Source organism: Zalophus californianus, chromosome 11 (assembly GCF_009762305.2).
Source record: "Zalophus californianus isolate mZalCal1 chromosome 11, mZalCal1.pri.v2, whole genome shotgun sequence".
NCBI lineage: Eukaryota > Metazoa > Chordata > Mammalia > Carnivora > Otariidae > Zalophus > Zalophus californianus.
In genome coordinates this window covers 73,953,005-73,974,664 of record NC_045605.1, presented here as the reverse complement: position 1 = coordinate 73,974,664, position 21,660 = coordinate 73,953,005, and the positions used below count along the sequence as shown (strand labels likewise).

The window sequence follows — 21,660 nt, the reverse complement described above, 5'->3', positions numbered from 1 at the left end:
CCACCCCGGGGATCGCCCCCTACCCCCCAGCTGAAACTGTGACTGGGATGGATGCACCATCACCACCACGTCCATCCCACCACACACACACACACACACACACACACACACACACACACACACACACACACACAGTCGCCCACACCCTGCCCCGGCCACCGCTGCTCCCCAGCAACATGTATTTCCTGCTACGTGAAGGACGGGGCTCGAGTGTTTTCAAACACACCTGGCCGCTGCCACAGAAAGGACATCCATGGCCCTCGGGGAGGTGGAAGGGGCAGGCGATGACAGGGGAGGCAGATGGGGGAAGAGGCTGTGTAGCCCTTGTTTCCTCTTCTGCTTGCCCCACCTGCCACAGGCTCTTTCTCTGGGCCTGCCCCTCTACCTTGTGTCTTCCTCTGAGATGGGGGGGGGTGCTAGGTAGCTCCTCACCTCCCAGTCCAAGCCTTGGCAGCGTCCCCGGCAACTTTCAGTACCCTGAAAAGGCTCAGAAATCAAGGCACGATGGCACGGGCTACCCAGACCTCAGGGCTTGTCTGATTTGGGCGGCGGTGACATTTTAGGATGAATACCTGGCTGTGCCCTGCTGACAGAGAGCTATGATGAGAATTCATGGAATTGCTTTATTACATATTCACCTCAGTAGTCAAAACTGTTCAAAGTGAGGGGAGGTGGTAACATGGGTCCTAACCTTTTAAAAGTGATCTTCCAAACATGCCAATTAGATCAAAATATTGCTCTGCCTAAAGCTTTCAGGATTTGGTTTCCCTTCACAGATGAAAAATCCCAACTCTTTTTATGGCCTACAACTTCAGCCCCCACTCTCTTCCTTTTGCCTACTGTGCTCCAGCCACCGAGGCGGTCTTTCTTTTTCTCAAACACATTGAAATCCTTCCCACCTCAAGACCTTGGCACCTGATAGTGCCTCTCCCTGGGTCACTGTTCCCCCTAGACCTGCCTATGCCTCATTTCTCATGTCACCTCCTCAAAGAGCCCTTTGACTTCTCATGTAGTGACCTCCTTCCCATATTCTTCTATTACTCTTGTCTTCCCTTTGTCCTGTTCATTGTGTGAACGTAGCTAACTTATATTCTTGTTTATTGTCTGCCTTGTCCCACTGGGCTATAAATTCCATGAAAGCAGGGGCCTTGTCTGTTTTGTTCCCCCATGATATCTCCAAGTGCCTGGAACAGTGTGTGGCACAGAGTGGGAGCTCAGTAGATGTTTCCCAAATGAAAGTGTGTTGACAATGTTCTAAGTTCCTGCGGCTTCCTCTGCAACAGGACAGAGCCAGACCAGGACTGCACATCCCACATCCCGCCTGGGCCCTAACCGAGACTGAGTGACTGCAGAAAACCCTGTTATGTGCATCTCCATGCATATTTCTGGAGAGTGAAACATAGGCAGGGATATTTGCTGCTTAAAGGGAAGGGATACCTCCTAGGGAAACACAGAAGGAGGGCAGCATATGTCGTGTGAGAAAGCATATTCTATATTAAAGTATATTCCTGCGTTTGGAAAACAAGACTTTTAAATAACTATTTTTTTCCTCTGAAAATAAAGCTGGACAAAATCTTATTGGCCAAGAGAGCAAAACACGAGTTGTCTATCACAGTGTGTTAAGCCAGGGGTCTTGGTGCTGGGTGGGAAGATGTGCAGTCCAGAAACCTCCTGGTTGTATGAAAATACTGTGAGACTGGGCATTTGTGAATTTTCTGGGGAAGCATCTATAGGTTTATCACATTCTCTACGATACCCTAAAATGTGAAAAACCTACACATCCCCAGAAAGTCACTGAATGAGCAATTAGTTCCCAATCAAAATCTTTGCTGGTCAAAGATGGAAAATACCACTCATGGTGCGAGGCAGAAGCAGGGGGTGGGGGTAGAGAGGGTAATGAGTTTTCATTAAGAAGAATGAATCCTGCGGCTTTCAGATCTCACACGCTTCAGACCATAGGTATGCTAAGTCATTGAGGAAACACCCGTTGAACATGCATGTGCCCAGGGCTGTGCTGGATATTGAGAATCAGAGAGGCACATACACCCACCATTGCAGTGCAATGTGACAGGTGCTATAAAGGAGGGCCGTATGGCGTACATCTGGGCCATAAAGAAAAAAAAAAAAACTATAACCAAGATTGGGAAGTATGGAGTAACTTCACAGAGGTGACACCGATCAGCATCTGGAAGGATGAAGGCAGGTTCGACAGGAGGAAAGCACCCCAGGAAGGTGGAACAGCACGTGCAAGGGTATAGAGAGGTGAAAACACTTGGCAGGTGTCATGTGGTCAGAAGGAGGAGATCATGGGGCAGGAAATGGGGCTATTTGTAAGGCTGGAGCAGGTTAGGTCCCTGTAAAGGGGATCCTACCCTTCATCCTTATAAACCAGGGAATGATCTGCCTGACATCCCATTTTAGGAGGACCTCTCTAGTAACAGCAAGAAGGCAAGTTTGAAAAGGTGGAGGCTGGAGGGAGGGAGACCAGTTAGAAGGCTGTTGAAGTCATGCAGGGGATAGGGAGTGAGGACCTGAATAAGGACAGGTGTAGAGAAAAGGACACCGGCAATCCGCTGATGCAGTGATTGGCTCCCTGGGGTCATGGCTTTGAGTTCACCCAAGCAGGTGTCAGGACCGTGCAGATTTTCAAGAAACAGAAGCGCCTCCCTAAAACCTCCTACATCTTGGAGAGCTATTCATCGTGCCCCAAGCTGCCTCTCCCAGAACCTTTCTTCTCCTTCCTCCTATTTCTGTGATCTTCCACCAAGTCCTTTGATGTGAATTAAGGGCAAGGGATCAGCCCATGCGGACCACATGGGACAAAGCGGTGGGAACAATGCTTGTGAAGGTCTGCCCTGAATGTGTGGTCTTCTTCCTCCTAACAGTGGGCCTCTTCTTTCAGCTCCTGGCTTTCTGACCCATTCCTTAGACCTGCCTGTTCAGTGGGGACCCTTGCAGACAGTGACCCCTAGCTTAGCCCAGCTCCCTGGGCATGACCTCTCTTGTACTCTCATGGTAGCCACAAAGTAGGGCCCTAGGTCCCAGTACTGTGCAACCCTTGGTGGCACTGACATCCCCTCCCCACCAGAGGCTGGATCCGCCCTTTGCTGACAGTGTCCTCTTCCAGACCTTCCCATCCCCAGCATCCAAGGGATGTGCCCCTCATCCCTCAGTACTTGCTTCCTTCCGTGTCTGTCTTCCCTACTCTTAGACTTCTCTGAATTCTCAGCACCTCCCCAGGTAGGAGAGGCATGTGGTAAGCATCTCCTGAATGAAAGCTGGAGCGTCTCTCTTGTTCCTCAAGGCAGAAGGAAGAGGGCAGAGAGATTCAGACCAAAAAGCAGGGTTTGAGGCCTGGCATCCACATCCCCAAAACCTGTTCATTCGCAGACCTCCTTTCCCTCACCTCTCAAATGATGATCTGTAAAGTTCCTTTTCCCTCCCACATTCTGCAAGTCCAGCCCCTGTCTGATAAACTAATTTGTGTCCAGCTGTTAAAGGCTTAATGTGTTTCCCAGATAACGTATTCCAGCTTAACAGGGGTCTTCCACTCCCTCAGCCAAAGCAGTGACTAATGGGGAGAAGTTCAGACACTGCGGGGGCCAGCCCGGGGAACATCAGACAAAATGGGCTCTCTAGACTTCCCCGAATGTGGGCTGAAGCCTTTCCACCCACACAGGACAGACGCCAGCTTTTACACGGCACAAGGATGACAAAGGAAAGACCAGGAGCAGTGTGCCACCCCAGAGGTAGGGAATAAGCTAATAGCTTAACATAGGGAGTTCATTATTTTTTTCCCCAAATAACTGGGCTTGAAGAGTAAAATAGCACAGAAGAGTTTAGCATCGTCTGACAGAGGAAAATCCTAGCCCTACTAGCGGCTATTTATTAAGTATGGCACAGGGCACCTTTCAATTACTCATCACAGCAATGTTAAGAAAAGTGATTTTCCCCATTTTGCAGATAATGGCTCAGAGAGGGGGAGTGACTGGCTCTGTTAAATCAGCTCTGAAACCACCAAACAGGAGCATCCCTGGGGTAGGCCTGCCTGCCCCCTACCTCTGTTGTGTTCATGGTATTGTCATACTACACACAGGAAAGGGAGTCTCAGAAATGCCATCTCTGGGAGGATGAAGACCCTCTGCAAACAGACATTTTGGCAAGTGGCTTTAAGGCTTATTTGAAGCCTCCTTCCCTTTCTGGGAGGGCCTGGAGATCTTGGATATGGAGGAAGACAGATAAAAATAAAAGACTCTTGGAAGGTACACAGCTGGCAGGCTTTTCAGGAATTGAGAGTCAAATTTACATAAAGCACTAATCCTTCCTGGAGCAGAAAGCTGGGACCAGGAGAGGGAGCCCCCGAGAGGTGCCCTCTCCCCTCCACCAGCCTTGGAGGGGAGGGAGCCCCCTGCCAAAAGGTCACAGGGAACATTGGGGTCTGCGGGGGGTCCAAGGCGATTGGAGGGTTTGAAAGTAAGATGTATGGCTTTCAGGAGGGCAGACACAATGTCATACTGACAAGCCCACAAATGAATGAATACGCCCCTAGAAAGGGCTGGGCTGGGCTGGGCTAGGCTAGCAAAGGGTTTCTCTCCCTCCCCCACCCCTTTTCTTTTTTTGTGAAATAAAGAATTATGTAAAGGCATCTCGCCTTCAGTGTGTTCCCTGACCGGGGTTTAATTTGTCGCTTTCTGGCTCCCCCCAACAATTCACTTTCTTCCTTCCAGTGTTGGGGGTTCAGGGTCTGAGTGGGGCAGTGTCTCCCATGGCCCCTGCCCCTGTCCCTGTGGGCTGCTCACTCACTCTCCCTTGCACACTTTTGCTCAGGCTATTCCCTCAGCATGGAAGTGCTTTTCCTTCCATTCTCTGCCAAATGATATCGTGTAGGTCAGGATCCAAAGCAAAATTAACTTAGTTGGTGAACTTGTCTTAGAACCCTTCCCTTTGAGAACGCCTTCTCCTCTCCTCTGGGGTCCCCAGCTCTCTGTTTCTGGCTTCTTGCCAGCCTTTGGAATCCTCCATCTTCTTTTGCAGTTGGGGGTGGGTACACTCACTGGCTGTTTTAAGGGTTAGTATTGATATGAGTATTATTAACACTGGATTATAAATTGCTTAGGAACAGGTACTCTGTCTTCTTCATCTCTGTACACTCAGAACAGTGTTTGGCTTATTGTTGGTATTATCAAATGGAATGAATATATTCAGAAGGTTAGGACTATAGGGGGCTTAAAGTTCATCCAGTCCCCCCCCCCAACCCCCATAATTGTCCAGGAAACTCCAGGTCCCCTCTATAGGATACCTTCCACTGCACTGCGTGGAGTGCACTAAAAAGAAACCCAACTGAGTCGGGAGGCTGGAAACAGGGCACGACAGCATCTCGGGCAGGCTCTCAGAAATCCATGGTGACCTGGCCAGACTAAAGATTCACCTGCTTGCTGGGAATCTGGATACTGGACATTTCCTTTTAAATCCTACTAGAAGAAGAACTTTTGGAGAGTGAGGATTATGTCTTAATTTTCCCCTATAGCCTCCCAAACACCGCCAAACATAGAAGGAGCTTAGGGCAAAAACTAAATTTCAGGAAGAATGAATGAATAATTAAAGACCAACTTTAAAGCTCTGGGGAAAGAGGCTTTTGACTTATACAAAGCAGCCAAACTGGTCCCAAGCAGCCGAGGACACAGTTTGGAAGAGCAGGCATGCTTTTCCCTCAGACCCCGGGGTTGCCAGGTACCCCTGGTATTTATTTGCTCTATTCAACATCTCAGGCCCAGGGGCTCCTCCTCCAGCTCCCCGCCCCCCACTACTTCAATGAAGCAGATAAGGGTAGAAATTGTGCAATCTTCAGGTGACCTCTGACCCCCCCTTTGAAGGGCTGGCCCTCACTCCTCCCTCTTCCTCCTACCCTCTGACGGGTTGCATCTCCTGCTCAGACCCCAATGAGGTGTCAGGGCGTGGGGACTGCAGACATTTGTGGAGGTAGCTTGAAGACCCGTTTAGGCCTATCCAGCTCACTCAGTTGGGCTAGGGATCATGTGAGGTGAAATAAAAACTGTTCAAAGCAAAAAATAAAAAAATAAAAAATGAAAAAAAGTTTTCAAAAATCCTGCCACAGAACTAAAGGCACAGAAATATGGATAGCTACTGTCAAAGCACTTAAGGACGTTAAATGGTTTCTAAATTTTGTTTTCTGTTCTGGTTTTGCGACCGAATGATTCAGAGACACCGTCTGGAATGGAGTCGTCCTCGAACTCTCTCTGGGTTGCATTGGTTTGTTTTGTTTTCGGTGGTTGTGGTTTGGTCGGGGAGATGGTAGTGTGGTTTTGTTTATTTTATTTTCCCTGTGGGACCAGTCCTTTCATTCTGGGCCAGTTCTGGTCACCAGGGATTATGGTTAGTAATTTAAGAGGCAGCGTCTTTCCCAAGGGGCTGTGGTCTACACTTCCGGGGCACTGTTGAGGAACTCAGCACCTCCCTAATAAACTTATGCTGTAGGAAATTCCAGGGCTTTTCACGATTAAGAGATGAAAGGAACACAAATGCCCTCGAAGTGGGTTAAATATTATTCCCCAATGGGGGCTCCGGAGGCTTTTTCCCTTGGAACAAAGGCAGCAGGTAAATTGATTCCACTTTTGTTAGGCATCTTGATTTCACAGGAGATTGCTACACACACACACACACACACACACACACACACACACACACACCCTCTGAGGGCCTCCTCCTTCCCCCCACCCCCGGCCCAGCAGAGGGTACCTGTGATGAATACTACTAGGGTGAGGCTCGGGGCTGGCGCTGTGGGTCTGGTACACATAAGATGAGGGTAAACAGGAGGAACCAGATGTCCGAGATGCACCGGCCGAGATAGTGTGTGTACACAATCACCCTCTATTCCAAAGTCAACAAGGACAACCCGGGAAATCCCAGAACGAGGGTGCCATTGTTTAGCAAAGGAAAACTCTCAGCACTGCTAAGACTGGCTTTTGGCTTCTGTGCAGACCCATGAAACGACTGCCATTGATCAAAAGGCCTTGGCCCTTCTGGGCATTTCTCTGATCCTAGCGCACGACTAGCAGAGCGGTTCTTCGCAGCCGGCACCCTTCCTCCCTGCGCATGCTCCAGTCAGGTGTGGACATGGAGAACTCACGACGACCTAGTTTCATGTTTGTCAAAGCACTTCCATGTCGGTGGCCCAGGTGGTCATTCTTAGAACCATTCTGGGAACTAAGCTGGATGGCGGCATGATCCCATTTTCCGAAGAGCAGAGAGAGGTTAAATGAGCTGTCCAAAGTTGCACAGCCGCTTAATGAGTCTTAGACCTACGGGCTCCGATCTAAACACCCTCTCCATGGGTTCTCAAGACACGTGGACTTCACATAGTATTTTGTTATTAACAACAGTAATAGCAGCAGCGGGACCTAATACTTCCATAAGTGCATCGTCTGGGTCGTGTGCCATTCTGAGAGGTCTGCATGTAAAATCTCATTGAATCATCATAGTAACCTTGTGCTACAGGTGTCAAAATTACATTTCACACATGGGAAACCAGACACAGAAAAGTTAAATAACTTGCACAAGGTCACAGAGCTAGTAAGTGACACTGCTTGGATTTAAACACTGTTTAGCAGCAGAATCAACATTCTTTTTTTTTTTTTTTTTTTGAAGATCTTACATATTTCTTTGACAGAGAGAGACACAGCGAGAGAGGGAACACAAGCAGGGGGAGTGGGAGAGGGAGAAGCAGGCTTCCCGCGGAGCAGGGAGCCCGATGCGGGGCTCGATCCCAGGACCCTGGGATCATGACCTGAGCTGAAGGCAGACGCTTAATGACCGAGCCACCCAGGCGCCCCTAGAATCGACATTCTTAACCTGTGTTGTTCCGTCTCTCTGTGTAGTGACATCATAATCATAAGGTGAGCCCAAGGTCAAAAGTAAAATAAATATACTTCACTGAAAGGGTTTTTACAAATAATAGGTGCCATGCCCAGTCTTTTTTTTTTTTTTTTTTTTGCTCGTTGTTTGGTTTTGCTTGGTTTTAATGATTGCTGCCACTACAAACAAACTTCCATCAAATGCATGAATTCCTTCTCAGATCATGCAATTGTAGAGAGTATTTTAAATACCTTTGTGACCTGCAGCAAAATCAGGTGAGATACTGCATATGAAGGCCCTTGAAAAACCATAAATTCCTAGAACTAGTTTCCCAAAAATAATTGATGGGAAAGACTAGAGTATGTTCAACAGCCTTACCTATGTGTCTTCACTGTAGGACTTTTGGGAAGCTTACCTATGCCAGTGAGCACCCTGGAGCTCTAAGCAGGCAATTGGAAATGGAGTAACTCCCAAATTTATTTGACTGTAGAGCCCTTTGGGTAGAGCAATTCTCAAGCTACTACTCCAAGGAACCCACTTGGGGACCGGTATCCTACAAGGTGGAACCCAGGATGTATTTCCTAGCAGGTTCCCCTCTTCAGCGATATTCAAAGCAGCCTGAGTCCCTCTGAAGCCACCCCTAGATCTGCTCCCTTAATTTTGAGACCCTGCAGCAGGAGACTTAAGCCTGCACTTCTATCATTATAACTATAAGGCCAAAGACCACAGGATCTGAGTGATGAGACAGTGGGGGCCTTGGGGCTCCAACAGAAACATGACAAGAGAACTCAGATGACCCCACTCCTGTGTCCTACACACAATCTGGTTTCTATCAGGCAGGCTCCTGTGGAGTCACACTGAAAGCCAGTCATTCAGAATGTGTGGCTGGCCCCTGACACAAACCCAAGATTTGAAGGATGGCCTTACTGATAATGAATCCCCACCCTTCCAGCATGGAGCAGATGGTAAGGAATAACAATGGGATTGGCTCTACACAGGGGGCACAATGGGAGGAGGACGTGTGCCTTTGCTCTGACACCACGGTCCTACTGAGGTAGGCGTGGAGTGTCTGAAATAGCCATCATCTTACTCTGATAATAAGAATCGCTAACATTTACTGATCATTTGCATACTTAGCATATCCCAGGCACTAAGCTATTTATATAGATCACTATCTTTAATCCTCACAATAACTCTCTGAAAGTAGTACCATCACCAGTATCCAGAACAGGTTAACAGAAGCACAGAGATGTTAGGTAAATTACCTATGGTCACACAGCTCATAATGGTGGAATTCCAGCATGGGTTTGTCTGAATCCACATAGCCTTGTAGCCATGGTCCTAAGGCCTTATAGGTCTTCTAGAGCAGTGGTTCTCAAAGTGCAGTCCCTGGTCCTACAGCATCAGCAATACCTGGGAACTTGTTACATATGGAAATTCTTGGACACCGCCACAGACCTACTGAAAGAGGAACTCTGGTAGGATCCAGCAGTCTGTGCTTTGTGGTTGTTGTCTTATAAGGCCTGCAGCTCATTCTGATGCCCACTAAAGCTTGAGAACCACTGCTCCAGGGGAAAGAGCTTTGTACCCAGACAGTGGCATCTCACTTGAGAAAGCCCCAGAATGAGTCACCTGGCCCATTATCCAGTAGCGTCACCCAGCAACGAGCAGGGCACAGAGGGGCAGGGTGCAGGACCAGTGGTTATTCCAGGAAGAAAAAGTAATAGTGAGGCCTGGCATCGCAGGGCACTAGGGCCAAGACCGAACAGGAGGGACAGCTGAGGTCCAGGGTGAAGATGGGAAAGGGCAGCATGAGGCATGCCTGCATGGAAGATGCCAGGCCATTTCCATCCCGCATCCTCCCCTCCCTCTTCACAGGGCCACGAGGTTCACAGAGGGCTGCGCAGGCCTTCCCGATCCCCGAGTTATCTCCCTCCCCGGGCGCACACCACCACTTGGCAAGGCCCCCACCAAGAGGGTCTCGTGCCTCTGCCTGAACCCCTGCAGTGAGAGAGAGCTCACTGCCCCCAGGGCAGTTCTTCTTCCTTCTGTGGAGATGTCTGCGTGTTTCCTTGCACTCTTCCCCGCCATTCCTCCCCGTGCCCCACCGAGGCCACGCTGAACTAGCCTGCCTCAGGGAGGCCCTTCAGATATTTGACAGTGCCCATGCTTCCCGGGCCTTCTCTCGTCCAGGACAAAGGCCTTGGAATGACATCAGGCAAGCTGAGCAGCCGGCCCTGGGCTGCCAGCCTGGCCACACCGTCCACAAGGAGGGGCTCAGGGAAGGGGGCGCTGACTGCCTTTCCTGATCTTCTTCCTGAGGAGGGCATGGAAAGCACCAGCCTGTCCTTCAGAGAGTTCCTTGAGAAAGCAGAGGCAGGGGGGCCATGTTTCTCCAAGACCCACTCACTGGGCAGTGAGGGAGGCCCATCCTGGACCGGGAAGTTCCTCCGCACGTGCCCAATCTGCAGAACCCAGGGGGGCCCCGCTCCCTGGCATGTCCCCCTCCTTGTCGGGACTGTCAGGGCTCCACCATCCCCACTGGAACCCTTGTCTCCTGGAGCGGGTAAACATCAGGCTGTGTCAAGGCCCCGCCGTCTCTCTGCGGTTGGCAGGGACTGACCGCTCTGCAGGGAAGAGATAGTGACGGGTCTGATGGGTCTGTTTTCATTGGACAGACTTGTGCTTATCTTCCCCGAGGAAGCCAAGGGTAGGGGGCTGGGTTGGGAAGTTGGAGATCTGGGCTACAGGCCCTCAAGGTCCCAGTGCAAGCTCCCAGTGCATCCTCCGGAGACAAACTGCTTTAATTCAGAGTCTGGTCCACCCTGGCTCTCTGTGTGACCTGGGGTGAGTTATGTAACTTCTTTGTGTCTTATGATCTCATCTATTTGTTCATGGAAGTGATAACGGTGCCAGTCTCTCCACAGTAAGGCCCATGTGAAACATGCATGAACATGGGGCACGGTAGCAGGCACCCGGTCCAAGCTCATTGGGTCTTTATTGTTCCTATTGGTCTACTGCTTTATACAACTTGGTTAGGGGTCAAGTTATACATGACTAGAGCCTTTCTAACTTTACAAAGACTTTGTTCTCTTGTTTGATTCCAATAACTCATGAGATGGCAACATCAAGATATACCATGACCATTGTATATGTGAAAATACTGAAGCCCAGAAAGGTCAAGTGACTAGTCCAAGATCACACAGCAGATCCATCAACAGATCCCAGACCATCTGACCTCCTGCCTTGGGCTCCTGAGGCCTGGCTATGATGGACAATTTGATTTATACTACCATTGCATTTCTTCTCATATCATACGGCTATCTTATTTTCTAAAATCAAGAGGTGGACGTGTGATCTTGGACATAAAACCCCCAATCTGGACAGTACACAGGCTCCCCTGTCACGTGCCTCCCAGTTTCTATCCTAAGGGGCATGTAAGGAAGAGATTCCTCTGTGTCTTCACCCCCGGACCTGGCTCCTGGGCCAGGACTTGTCTGGTCCCTGCCTGGTGTGTAAGTGTACAGCCAGGCTCACTGCCCAATCCAAGGCTCACTGTCTGACCCTGAGCCAGAACTTGAAGGTGCATGGTATCAAGTCCTCCTGGAGACCCCCACAGGATGCCCCCTGCAGTGCACCTCCTGAGTAGCCCCCTGCAATGCCCCCAGGAAGGGGCCTACACTCGCTTTTGCAGTGATGCTGATCCAAGCCCACTTCTCCTAAGGCTTCTGGATGGGAGCAAGGCTGGGTGGGAATGTGGGGTGGGAGAGTGTAAACCTGACTGCTCCAGATGCACTCCTCTAGCTTGCCAATCCCAAAGCCCTTAGAAGGAGATTCTGGGAGATTTGTGCCTGGGGCTGGGAGTCACCATGTTCTGTTCAGTGGCTCCAGAAATACCAGATTTTTTTCCACCATGTCCCATCTGGGCCCGATAAGCACCATCCCTTCAGTGTCTGCGCTAAGTGGTTTGCAGGCTGTCTTGGCTGTGTGTCCCTGGGAAGGACAATTTATCTCAATGTTCTCCCCCTGGCTGTGAGAGATGCTTCTCTCCCTCCTCAAGAGATATTAGACATGGGCTCCACTGAGTGCTTATCATCCAGGGATGCTCCAATGACATCAGTTTCCTGGAGAGCTGGACGGTTCCCCTCCCTTCAAAGCCTGACTTTGCTCCCCCTCCTCCACTGGTCCTCCCCACACCCACGTCCACACTTGGATTCGTCCTGCAGACCCCGACAGCACATGGAAGTGGGTTCTCACAGGCCTCACTGTCACTCAGAGAGCAGCTTGGTGCCGTTATCAGACACGGCAATGGGGCGGAAAATGTATAAAGAGGGCCGCCTTGTTGCAGATGAGTGGAATGGCAGGGGTTGAAAACTAGCTACAGGACAGAATTGTTCTTATATTTATTAATGTATGCAACAAATATTTTTGAATGACCACTAAGTGCACTGTTCTTTTCTGGGTGTTGGGGAGACAGAGTGTTGAACAAGACAGGAAATTATACACAAGGGCAGCAAAACTGACAGGCAAGGAAATGTACAGTAAGTACCAGAAGAAGTACAGCCAGGCGAGGGAGAGAATGTGCCTGGGAGTGTGGGGGTGGGGGCGAGTACTATAGAAAGGCAGCTCAGAGAGGCTTCTCCAAGGAGGCACCTGCCAGCAGAGATGCAAACGAAGCAAGTGAGCCCCGTAGCAGACCTGAGGGGCCAGCATCAGGGGTAGAGGTATAGGAGAGCAAGGGCCCTGAGCAGAACCCAGTCAGGGTGCTGCTCAAGGACAGCGAGAGCACCACTGAAGCCAGAGCAGAGAGCAGGACAGACGGGGAGAGCAGATGATCTGGAGAGGAAAGTCGTGGCCAGCACACGTAACACAGGAGTCTGCAAACGCCAGCCCTCAGTGTGTTCCTGTCAGCCCGTGAGCTAAGAACAGTGACGACATGTTGAAGGGGTTGGAAGAAAAAGGAAACAAAGATGGAGATAGAAATGAAGACCGCGATGGAGACAACGAAGGAGAAGCTGATGGCGATGTGACAGACTATGTGGCCCGCCAACCCTGAGATATTTACTCCCTGGCCCTTGTCAGAAGAGGTCTGCTTGTTGCCCAATACAGAGACCTGAAGGACAGTGAGCCACCCCGGTTTTATTTCAGCATCACAGGAAGCCACCACTGGCAGGGGCCGTTCTGAGCAAGGATGTGGCACAGCCCAAGGTACGCGTGTCAGCACTCACTTGGGGTCCCCTGTGGGGAGAGGTGGTCATAGGGTCGGGCACCCGGTGCAGGCAGGAACTATTGTCCCACACGGTAGTGAGGGGACAGTGGCTCTGTCTGAGGTGGGGCAGTGGCTGTCAAAAGAAGGGGCTGATTTTGAGACACATCAGCAGAGTTGGCACGCCGGATATGGGATGTGAGGGAGGGAGAGGAGCGAAGGATGACTCTTAGGTTTTGAGGCAGAACAACTAACCAAGTGAGCGTCGGTGCCATTTCCTGACGTGCAGAAGACTAAGGGAGGGGCAGCCGGCGGGATGGGTTTGGGAAATCAAGAGCTCTAGTTTGGCCATGACCAGGCCGAGATGATGATTCGACATCAAAGTGCAGACACTTGTGTATACTTTTATAGACACACTCATGTGCAAAATGCACACACGTATAACATAAAGGGTGATGATATCACTGATGCTATTGGAGAAACAGAAAGAAAACAAGAATGCATGCGAGACTTCCTCTGAAGTGTGAAGTATTCGATATTCATTCCCACAACAATCTGTAAGGAAAAGTCTCTCCATTTGTCTCTCCCACTTTACTGATGAGAAAACTGGGGCTGAAATTTTCCCAAAGTTGCAATGGAGCTGGGTAGCGGGAAAGCTCAGAGATGAAGCCAGGAGTCCCCTGTTCCTAAACCCACATGTACCAAACAGCACAGCATATCCATGCCCACCCAGGGATGCAGCCTTCCTTTCTTGGTGCTTGTGTTTGGGCATTTTTATTTGGGCCATGTAATGGAGAAACCGAGTCCTCCCGGTTTCCTGGGATTGATTCTACAGACCAGACACAATGAAATGTTCTTGTTTTCTATTTCTGAATTTAGCAACGTGGAATAAACACATTTTTACTACAATATTTTTTTCTTATTCTGTCCTTCTTAAATTATGAAGTGATAGATGCTTATTAATTGAAATAAAAAATACGGAAAAATAGGAAGGGAGTAAATTAGTAATGTCCCCAGCCCTTAAGTATTGCCATGACTGAATATATCTGGGACTTTTTAGAGGCTGCACGTGACCTACCGTATAGTTAGCAACCGTTTCTGGGGTTCAGAACTGTGGGCTCAGAAAGGGAAGAGGACCCTAAAGGAACCAACGAACTATATGACAGAGGAGCCAGGTAAGAATAAAAATGTCTGACATTTATTAAAACAACATGTAGGTGTGTGTCAAGAATCGTGCTACGTGCTCTAACTGCATAACCTTATGTAATTCTCACACCCCATTTTACAGTTGAAGAAACTGAGGCTTTCGTCACTCCCAAGCAGCAGAACTGAGACTTTAACATAGGGGTAATGAATCCCAGAGCAGGAGCTCTTCAATATCATGTCATTCCATGCCTAGGGACAATTAATGCCCACCAGAAGGGTAAAACAAATATTGTTTTTGTTGTTGTTGTTGTTGTTTTACCTAAGGTTTGAGTGTAATTTTAGAATTTGCATCAACTTTGGATTCAGCTAACACATGCCATCACATCACCGACCTCAACAAAGATTTCTTAAACAAATAAATAAAAACCAAAATCTGATAAATCCAGAACAAAATGAAGGAGAGAAAGACAGAGTAAAGTGGGGCAACCCAGGATAGACTGAGTCAGCCATTCAATGAGTATTTATTGAGCACCTACTCCGTGCCAAGCACTGAACAAGACACTGGGGACCAGTGGTGAACAGGACAGACTAAAATCCTAGCCGCCTGGTGGATTTTAGTGGATGGATCACTGTGATTGGCTAAATCTGGGGAAATACTCAGAATGGCTTCCCCTCAGCCCCTAGAGGTCTGCCTTATTTCACTCTGGTGCACGTGGTCGCCCTGTGCTAACCAACTTGTTCTAAAAAGCAAAGAACTGGGCGCCTGGGTGGCTCAGTTGTTAAGCGTCAGCCTTGCTCAGGGTCCTGGGATCAAGCCCCACATCAGGCTCCTTACTCAGTGAGGAGCCGCTTCTCCCTCTGCCCCTCCCCCTGCTTGTGTTCCGTTTCTCACTGTTTCTCCCTCTGTCAAATAAATAAAATCTTAAAAAAAAAATAAAAAGCAAAGAACTTCAGGAATACAAAAACCTAATTACAGGGTGCTTCTATTTTATTCTTTAAATCAAACATTGTCTAACTTGTGCTTCCATGTCATCTCTTACTAGCTTATTTCCACTCAATTTCCAACCAGACCCACTAACTGGAATTTTCTAACCTGAGGCTGTGGCCTTCCAGCGGTCTTCATGGATAAGAGGATGTTATACAGATATATATTCTGCAGAGGGTCAAGGGGCACGAAGGAGAGCAAGGGTCCATTGCTTCTATCAGATTTTCAAAGGGGTACATAACCTCAAAAAAGCAAAAATCTACGGCTCTAATCTTTTTCCACTTCAGTGGTATTTCCCAGAGTCTGTGAATGTTGATTCTTTCCCCCTGTAACAGTCTCTCATAGGGCTGAGACTGAGTGGCATTTGGGGTTTGCTTGCAGAAACTATGTGAGTGCAGCATTGGTATTTTTCCAGGCACGGCATAAAACGGAACTTAATTCATTCACTTCCACATTGACACAAGGGGGAATGTTCCAATTCCTCAGCCGCTGAGAAAGGCAATGTCCCCCACCAGGCTTCACACAACCCTCTTCCACTTGATTATTATTTGAGTCTCACCCCTGGCCCCGGCTCCACACTGCAGGTCTACACCGTTTCCCTGAGTACACACAGTCTTAGACTCCTTCAGGCCAAAGAAAATAACACTGTTCTGATAGTCAAAGGCAAGAACAGGCTTCCTAAGCAGGTTGTTCATCTGCCAGAATTCCTGCTCACTATGCTTATTCTTGAACTCCAGATATCAATCACCAACTCTATAGGGTAGAGAAATGGAACAGAAAATACAGACGGTCTCCTGTTAGTTCATTTTGTTGAAAGCAAGTAGCACATTCAAGTGGAACATTTAAGAGTCAAGGTCTTTATGAGCACTCTTTCCTTCATTGCCTCAACAAATATGTATCCAGTGTCTACTGTGCTCCAGACACTTTCAAAGTGCTGAGGATACAACCATGGACAAGACCGAATTGGTTCCTGCCCTCCTGGAGTGTATGGCCTCGTGCAGGGAAAGAGGCATCACAAATAAATAGAAATGTGTTGAGAGCTAGGATGATAAATATGAAATGCTACTGGGGACATGTAACCAAAGACCCTACGTAGTATCACAGTGTTGAACAAGGAAGATGTCCCTGCTGACATAACAGATACACTGTAGCCTGGATAGAAGTTGCTGAGGCCAGGGTGCATGAAAGGAGAAGAGATTAAGAGCCCTTGAGGCTTGTGCAAAGGTCCTGAGGCCAAAACTGGTACAGCATATTAGGGGAACTGGAAGAAAGCCTCTGTAGCTAGAGCACAAAGTGGAGCCACAAATGGCTGGAAACATGGCTAGAAAAGAAATAAGGGTTCTGTACAGATAGAGCCTTGATTGTCCTTGTGGGGATTTGGGTCCTAATCCTGTCAGCAACGGGGAGTCATGGAAAAGTACGGAGGAGGTGTATGCAACATGATTAGATCTGAGGTTTTGTTTTGTTTTGTTTTAAAGCTTTTATTTTCAAGTCATCCCCATACCCAGTGTGGGGCCTGGACTCACGACCCCAAGATCAAGAGTCACATGCTCCCCTGACTGAGCCAGCCAGGTGCCCCTAGATCCGAGGTTTTAAAAGATCATTCTGACCACAGTGTGGAGAGTGGACCGGGGATGGGCAAGACCATACATGAGGAACCACTTTCAGAGGCTTTTCCAGTAGACCCGGGGAGAGAGCCTGGGGGGTTTGAACCAGGGTGAAGGTGGTGGACACAAAGAGAAGTAGACTTCCTAGGAGAAAACAGGGTGCATGAGCCCCCCGACTTGATGGTGGGTTAGATGTGGAGGTGAGGAGGAGGGCAGGATTAGTCCTCTCATCAGTGATTTGTGCTTGTCTCCAAAGCATTTCGAGACACTCCTTCTGACCCTGCCTCCAGGAGATGGCTCTCTGAATGGACACTGCCGTTGGGGCGATAACATGCCAGGGATAAATCTGAAAGGAGCCACAAATTCACGAGGCTCCAGGGACACTGGCCATTGTTATGTGCATCGAAGGGGCCACAGCTGTCCCCACCCTGAGGCTTTGTGCTGGTGATTCTACTGCCTGCATCGGGCTCCCCTGGTCTTCCCATGGTTGATGCTTCACATCTAACATCACGGTCTAACATCACCCCCAGTCGCTCTCCAATGCATCGCCCTGCTTTACTGTCTTCATAGCACTTGCCACTCTGAAATAAACTTCTTAATGCATTTGCTTCCGTGTGTGGTGTCTTTATCTCCCCACAAGAAGGTGAATTCCATGACAACAGAAACTGCTCTTGTTTCACCGTGCCTAGAACAGTGCCTGGTGCACAGCAGGTGCTAGGGAAAAGAAGATGAAGGAGTAAACGACTGCCCAAAGTCCAAAGGCCCCCCTGAGTGCCCTCTCCCTGGGCCATGTGGACATCCGTGGCTCCCAGCCTTGGCACCAACTGAGCAGCTCCTGGGCTCAGGTGCCCCACGAGCCCTTGCAGACTCACTCTGAACCTCCACCTGAACCCAGGGCTCAGGTGAGTAACGGTTCTCCAAGAAACAGCACTCTCATGGGAGTTTCCTTCACTTTGTTTCCCAAGAACTGCCAGAGCTGGTATTTTACCAACTTCCACACCTTGGGGCACGAAGCAAACTCCATGGGACCCCGGGACGGAATTATGTATTCCCACACATGACTAAAAGGGCTCACAAGCAAACATTACTGGTGCTGCTGATTCATGACTATTTTTTTTTTCTAGTTTTCCCTATAGATCTCAGGGCCAAAGTCAACTGCATTTGTAGTTCATTGCTGGTTCTTTTTAACCCAGGATATTAGACAGGATTCGGTTCTCCTAGCTAAATTCCTTCTTGGAAATGGCTCTTAATTCTTCTCTCTTGGGGCACCTGGGTGGCTCAGTCGGTTAAGCGTCTGCCTTCGGCTCAGGTCATGATCCCAGGGTCCTGGGATCGAGTCCCACATCGGGCTCCCTGCTCAGCAGGGAGCCTGCTTCTCCCTCTGCCTGCCGCTCCCCCTGCTTGTGCTCTCTCTCTCTTTCCAGCAAATAAGTAAAATCTTTTTAAAAGAATTCTCCTCTCTTACTCTTCTAATCTTATTTTTGAAAAGATGCTTCCTAACATGAAGATGGGGACTGCATTCAGCAGAGGGGAAAGGAACAGGACGTGGTGAGGCCCAGCCAGGCTCCTGCAGAGCCTACCAAAGGGACGAGTCAATGCCGAGTCACCATGAACAGTCAGTTCTCAGAGCTTGTGAGTCAGTGGCTGCTGGGCATGGGGCTTCTGGTGCCTTCCACATGCCTGAAGTCTCCCCCCGAAGCCAGGAGGGAAATGACTAACAAGACATCACTGTCCAGTGATGAGTTCACTTGAAATCATAACATGGTGCCTGTGGGATAAGATGAGCTGTCATCTGACAAATCTTCCATGTGGCCCTGGGGGTTGAGTTGAGTTGGGACAAAGGATGGGGCCCTACAACCACTGGGTGAAGCTGGGTACCTTTCTCCAACCTGCCTCTCATGGCAACAGTGTCTAGGTTCACACACTGGCAGATGTGCTGAGGCCGCTGGTGAAATAAAGTCAAAACTCTGTGGTAAAATCCTAATTCACATGCTGGAAGTCTCACTGAATGGAGAATATTTTTCTCTTAGAAATTGCCTTTCATGGGGCGCCTGGGTGGCTCAGTCGTTAAGCGTCTGCCTTTGGCTCAGGTCATGATCCCAGGGTCCTGGGATCGAGCCCTGCATGGGGCTCCCTGCTTCTCCCTCTCGCTCTGCCCCTCCCCCTGCTCATGCACTCTCTTTCTCTCTGTCAAATGAATAAGTAAAATCTTAAAAAACAACAACAGAAATTGCCTTTGAGGAAATAGAGGCAAATGGTAAGATAAACTTTTGGGGGGGAATGAATAAAATTCAACTTTGAGGGATGTTATGGAAGCCTGAACTCAAGAGAACAGTAGTGCCATTTGTAGGCCAGCTTGCCATTCCCGAGCATTTTTATCTGCTCTGCATCACTGCTGATCTGCGTCTTCTGCGTCTGGACCCCCAGATGGTAGTAGCAGTGATCTTTTGTTGAATCCTCGCTGTGTGACAAGCACTTTATATATGCTATATTATTTTATTCAATTCACATCAAAACCCCTTTAGGTGAGTGTCCATTATTGCCTGTATTTTACAGATCAGGAAACTGAGGAATTAGACATGAAGCGGCTTGCCCAAGAAAATCTAGCTCTTGGGGCGCCTGGGTGGCTCAGTCGTTAAGCGTCAGCCTTCGGCTCAGGTCATGGTCCCAGGGTCCTGGGATCGAGCCCCGCATCGGGATTCCTGCTGTGCAGGTAGCCTGCTTCTCCCTCTCCCACTCCCCCTGCTTGTGTTCCCTCTCTCGCTGTGTCTCTCTCTGTCAAATAAATAAATAAAACCTAAAAAAAAAAAAAAAAAAAGAGCATCTAGCTCTTAAGTACCGCATGTGGGAACCACCCCCTTCCTAGAGACCAGAAGCCCTGCTCTCATCTGCTGCCGGCCTCTGTTCAATCAAAGGATCCATTATTCTGTTTACAAGGTCAGGAAAAGTGTAGTTGATCGGTTTTTATTTTTTTTCCCAGAAAGGCTTTCACCAACTATTTTTCATAACGCCGAATTAAATAATTCCCGAGCCTCCGTCTCTTGTTATCAGTGAGAGTGTTGGGTAACACTGTCTCCAGAGTATCTTCCAGGTCCAAAGTTTATGATTTTATTCTGATTCATCACACAAAGCCTCTCCTTCCTCTCAAGGGGGAACAATCTTAATAGGCTCTTTAGAATATATAACAGCAATTCTCCATAGACAGTGGATTCCTACAAAATCCCCAGAGGGAGGTCATTAATTAAGATCGACACTCTCCTGGGCAGGGAGAGTGTGAGAAGGTGGGCAGAAGAGGCGGCTCCGCCCTCCTGGGAAAATCTTGCTGGCACTCTGGCAGCCGGCTGGGTCTACTCACGGGTGACTAGCAGCCATGCCCATCCCTGGTGGCATGGGATTAGGACCACTAGCCTGTATGTGTGTGTGAGGGGAACCCTTAGGCCCCCAGGTCTGCCCCCTGTTTGCCCTGCAGCAAAGTAAAGAGGGTTCCACCGACTCCAAGCTGGAGCCCACCCACCAAGGATGCTTCTCACCCGCCCATCCTGCCCTTGCCCAGGCCTGGGCCTTTCCTCAGTCATCAACCCTCGCTGAGTACATGGCAGACGGCGTGGGCAGCACAGTTGCTCTGAGGAGTTGGCGTGAGTGAGAAAGGGTCCCTGCCTCTCGTAAGAGTCACTTCACTTTCTACCATGGCCACTGTCTCCTGCTCGCGTGGCCCGCTCCACACTTCCTCTCACTTGCTGGGCTCCCCTCCTCTAGCTCCTCCCTCCCCCTCTATTCCTCACAGATCCCCACTGTTCCCCCACCTGAGAGAGCTCCTCCTCACACATTTCCCTCAGAGGCCTCGCCTCACCCTTCTGGTCTCAGTTCCAATGCCCCCCCCCCCACCCCCTTAGAGAGGCCTTCCCTGGCCTTCCTTCTCTCTGCAACTTCACTCGGTTTTTATTCTCCTCACCCTCACCGTGATTTGAAATGATTTTCCTTATGTATTTCGCTGCTTGTCTCCCTGGTGCTAGAATATAAGTTCCAGGAAGGCAAGAAGCCCCTCATCTCATTCACTGTTGTGCCCCCACGAGCCTCGAATGGAAGAGTAGGTGCTCAATAAAGTGCACAGATTCCTCACTCATCAAGTGGAGGGCAGGATTTTATAGCACAAGGCTGCCGTGATGATGAGGGACCATGGATTTTCAGGGTTTGTCAAGACTAGGTCCCGATAACAGTGAGTTTAAAAATTCTTACTGCATTGAGAGAGGCAGCATAGACCGGGGCTCAAGCCTGCAGGCCCCGGAGTGTGAATGGAGTCCTCACAACTACTTAGCTTTTGGCCTTCAGCAGGTGATTGAACCTCTCTTAGCCACGGTTTCCTCATCTATACAGGAGAGATAATAATGGTACTAACTCCTTGGCCCCTGTGCGGATTACATAAAACGATCCATGGGAAGTATTCAGCAGACCCTCCAGCGCATATTGCGCCCTCCATAAAGGTAAGCTATTACTATGCACCAGGGAGAGGGCCCCACAAGTTCTGTTATACTCCCCCCTGCACACCCTATAGCCTGCAAAGCACTTTTCCATAAATCCTCCCATTCGTGCTTCTGAAACCCCGCTGAGGGCCAGGAATTACCCACTCCTTAGGCTCAGAGCTGCTTGCCTGGGAGCCCACAGCTAGAGGGATCTCCCAGAACAGAGGACAGAAGGCCTCTGATTCAGGAATCCAAACTCTCCTCTTGTCGCCACACTACCCTTGCTCCTCGCCCAACCTACAGCCCCAGACAGAATCTGAAGACATCGTTAGGCCCCATGTGGAGAAACCACGCTTGCTGCTTGAGGATCCCTGCTCAAAATAA

The 21,660-nt window shown here is 49.3% G+C and overlaps 1 protein-coding gene and 1 non-coding gene across 10 annotated transcripts in view; both read right to left on the bottom strand.

The window, feature by feature from the left end:
• NAV2 (neuron navigator 2) overlaps positions 1–21,660 on the bottom strand; it is a 387,753-nt gene that overhangs the window by 322,693 nt on the left and 43,400 nt on the right. The gene's annotated exons all lie outside the window — the stretch shown is intronic.
• LOC113915602 lies at positions 14,546–14,617 on the bottom strand. The gene has a single exon (XR_003517748.1). It is a non-coding gene; the product is annotated as a small nucleolar RNA SNORD45 (small nucleolar RNA).